Below are 4856 nucleotides of genomic sequence, written 5' to 3' on the forward strand. Positions count from 1 at the left end.
GGGAAAAAGGCATTCATACTTCTGTTACTATGATACATGGTTGAACTATTGACGATTCTTATTGATACACTCTTGCATGGACCATATCAATTTGAGGATATTCATAATCTGTAAAAACGTTAAATATGTGATATTCCCAATGCGATCAAAATGATGGAATATTCTTACTTTCCAAGGAGCTGGAGAAATTGAATTGTATAGTTATTAAGGGACATTAAGAAATTTTGATTTCATTTACCACTATTTGTATTTGCAATTGACAATATTGCTTTCTCTACAAAATAAATAAAATGATTGATGTGTTAAAATGAAATAACCGTTTTGTTTAATCATTGCAGTGAAAATATTTTGTACTATACGTACAATTGAAAAGTTTTATTTTTAGACAAGGAGTAATTTGTTGAAATGTACACCTAGCTCATGGTCATCGACTCAGCCAATGTTCAAACCAGAGTTAGAAGCCAAGTCAGAAATGTGTGGCCTCCATATTTGTTCTCTCTGGGCCATGTCAGCTAAACCATACAGGCTCCCATATGGGCAAACCAATATGCCATCCATATGAGCGAGAAAATATGGGCCTCACATATGGGACACCTATATACCACCCATGTGCAGTTGCAATGGGTACCATATTTGTCCCACATGGGGCTTTGGTGGAGAATACGAGGGGCCCCATATGGGCAGACCCATATTACATCCATATGGGCCAGAAAATAATGGGACCCATATACCACCCATGTGCAATTGCATATGGGTACCATGTGGGAATCCCGTATGCCACCCATGTACAAATGCATAAGGGTAACATGTGGGCCCCATATGGGTTCTATGAAAGGTGTGGGCCCCACATGGGGCTTGGGTGCAGAATCTGGAGGTTTCCTCAAGGATAGCCCATATGTTACCCATATGGGTCAGGAAAATATAGGTCCCATATGGGAAACCCATATACCACCCATGTAAAAATGCATGTGGGTTCCATATGGGCCCAAATGGTTTATATCTGGGCTATGGGCTAAATCAGATGGGCCCCACATGGATCTTGGGTGCAGAATCCGGAGGTTTCCTCAAGGATAGCCCATATGTTACCCATATGGGTCGGGAAAATATAGGTCCCATATGGGAAACCCATATACCACCCATGTAAAAAAGCATGTGGGTTACATATGGGCCCCAAATGGGTTAAATCTGGGCTATGGGCTAAATCAGATGGGCCCCACATGGATCTTGGGTGCAGAATCCGGAGGTTTCCTCAAGGACAGCACATATGGTACCCATATGGGTCAGAAAATATAGGTCCCATATGAGAAACCTATATGCCACCCACATACAATTTAATGTGGGTTCCATGTGGGCCCCAAATGGGTTATATCTGGGCTATGTGGGCTAAATCATATGGGTCCCACATGGAACTTGGGTGCAGAATCCGGAGGTTTCCTCAAGGATTGCACATATGGTACCCATATAGATCTGCATATGGGCACCATATGGGTCCCTTATGGGCTTGTTACCTGGGTTGGTAAGTAATTGGAATAATGAGGATAAAAGAAATTTGTTTTTTGGGGACCGCAGAAAAATGATCTTTATTGGAGGTTGGTCTTTAATTGGAGGGATACCTGTATTGTCTTGTAAAAGGAATTGGCAATTTGATAGTTTTTGCAATATTTTTTTTCCATAGAATAAATAATATCTTTGAAATATATTTACGTAAATTAAAACAGATCATGTAGTAAATATCTCTTTTCATAGTGTTTTGCCCTCAGTTTAGTTGACTAACTATAGACAGTAAGTACTTAATTGTAAAGTAACATAGGCCTAACTACCGGACTAAATCCAAAACAAGTGACTCTCAATGGCTAAACCATGGGCCCAGACCTTAGATATCATCAGCATTTTTTATTATGCCTCATATTAGCCGAGTGGGCCTTTTAAGGAGAAAATGTATTTAAGAAAAATAAAAAAGACGTCCAACCTGTTTTTCCACTAGGCATGAATCAAAAGCCTCTATTACTAGCTTCCTGAGCTCTGATTGGTTCTAACCACGACCCCCCCCCCCCTCTTTTTTTTTTTTTTTTGGCTTTGAGAAAACTGCGGTAGAAGTGTGATGCGCGTGAACCGACACTTTATATTCACGCGAATAACTTGGCCTAGTGGCTTTAAACGTCAAAATCGCTGAGCGAGAGGTTCGTGCCCTGCCTCACTGGGTCTCTACTACCAAGTACCCAGGGTATTACAGTGGGGCCCTAGCTTTAGACAGGTGCCTGAGGCATATTCGTTTTGTCACTGTCGGTGTAGATTTATCTCTGTAAAATGGTCTTGCTTAGTTAAACCAAAACCAATGACATTTCACTATTAAAAGTGCTTGGTTGAAACATTGAAAAATTACATAAATACAGTTACTGTAGGCCTACGCCTGTGGTTTAAATCATTAGAATAATAGGCCTACATAACATAACATTGTACAGTGAGATTACCAAGTTTGTGATCAACTTTGAGTTTACTCCAGTTTGGGTATTGTGTGCTGAGAGAAGTTTGATCATCTTTATTAATGCCTCTCTGTGACACAGGCCTACAGGTACATAGTTGTCAACTTGCCTATGATGCCTTTCTCCGTTGAGATTATGAAGTCTGTTAAATTATAAGTTACCTTAGCGATAGAAGTCAAATTCATTGACCCAACTAGGATCTTGGGGAGACTACTGTAATTGATGTGAATTGCGCGTTGTCCATGACGTAAGATTTCAACTTCAAAACCCAAATATTCGTATCTGCAACTGGGCAGGTCCTGCTTGTGTCAAACCATCTGGTAATACACTGAACATCGGCAAATTGATTGCATAATAATAATAATAATAATTATTATTATTATTATTATTATTATCATTATTATTATTATTTTCTTTTGGTCAATTTCTTAGAATTACATAAATATTTGTAATTACTATTTGTACGCAATAGTAAGTTGAATCTAAAACAAGACCTAGGCCACTGGGGCTTATTATGTACTTTGAAGCTTATCTCGGATTGTAGGCCTAGCAATAATGTATCGACCACTATTCTCTGACGCACACAATGCCTGTCAACAACGTACTCACTATACAATGATTACAATAATTCAGTATCTAATAGGGGAATTATTAGAATCGTGAAATTAAGTCTTCAATGTCTTGTTATGCTTGCTAATAATAACAATAGGAAATTATCTGTTTTGTTGAACCAATTAGTTGCTAAATTAGCTAAGGTAAGCAACTAATTGATCCAACAAAACCGATCATTTTCTACTATATTTATTGAATCAGATGAAATTCTTTGAGAATAATAATAATGATAATATTGATAATAATAATAATGATAATAATAATAATAATAATAAATAATAATAATAATAATAATAACAATAATAATAGTATTATTATTACTAATAATAATAATAATAATAATAATAATAATAATAATAATAATAGGTAGATTTATAAAGCGCAAATAAGTAAGGTCTCTATGCAACAACAATTATAAACAAATCATTATTACTTTTATTACCAAAAATAATGACGTAAGGAACGAGGAACAAGATTTTAGTATAATGGCAAAACAAGACAGTCACTCTTCACAAAAACTTAATATAGTTAGTAAAATTATCGTTATTATTATTATCATTATTATTATTATCATTATTATTATTATTATTATTATCATTATCATTATCATTATCATTATCATTATTATTATTATTATTATTATTATTATTATCATCATCATTATTATTATTATCATTATTATGCTGTTGCCTTTACGGTTGCCTATCAAACCTAATTTGAATATATGTATATATCTATATACGTATATATAAGTAAATACTGTTTTTTACGCAATCTACTATGACCCTCCATAAAATCAGTAGTCTCATTGAACACCTTAAAGTAATTTACATGAAATACGGAAAATTAACTTAAACTTATTTGATGACGCTGCAACATTAGTATTTAGATCCATTGCTGACATATTGTGAATACATCAGGTGCCTGGTTAAATCAAACAATTAAAAACAAATTCTTAGCGAACCTCTCTCCGATCCACAAGGTCCCCGCGTTCGCACGTTATTATAAAATCCAGGTGAGAGCGGGATGGTGGAAAAATCAATACAACATGACTATAACAGGAATATGTCAGACTTACGAAAACGAGTTGTTTGAGTTGTGAATACATTTTATATTAACATTAACCAATGTTGATATAGTTTGCTTTCTCACCTTTTTTTCCGGAATGGCCGTCAACTGAGTTCAAGCCACCTTTGAATACTGGACTGTTCCATTTTAGGTGAGGGAATCCGTTAAATCCACATTTTCGCAATTTCATCAATAAAGATAATGTGCACTCCATTCCACCATTCCACATTCCTTGTATAATTCACTAAATAATTTTATTTTGATTTTTTTTACACTACAAAATGTCGATGTGTAACACTTTACTGCACCGGCATGTCTTCATCATTGGCTGTCCTGAAAACACATATCCAACCCGGTGACTTGCATTTTCCTTTGAAAGTTCTTCAAAAACAGTTTGCATCGATGATAAAAGAAGACACAAACTACATGTTGGACGTATTATTTTCTAAAGTCATGGTATTTATCGGTGCCATTCACTACCATCATCGTCAGTGTTCAAATCGTCACGACAACGTCCAAATATCACCAAGCGAATTATTATAATTTTTCATTCATATCATTATTACAATGATTATCATATCCACCATCATTATCATCATACTCATCTTTATTCTCGTCATCATTATCCTCGTCATCATCATCATCGTCACCTATCATCATATTGTTATTCATTGTCATTATTATTATAAATTA

The sequence above is a fragment of the Anneissia japonica genome, unplaced genomic scaffold (assembly GCF_011630105.1).
Source record: "Anneissia japonica isolate Jap-2015-1 unplaced genomic scaffold, ASM1163010v1 scaffold287835_len3118868_cov185, whole genome shotgun sequence".
Taxonomy (NCBI): domain Eukaryota; kingdom Metazoa; phylum Echinodermata; class Crinoidea; order Comatulida; family Comatulidae; genus Anneissia; species Anneissia japonica.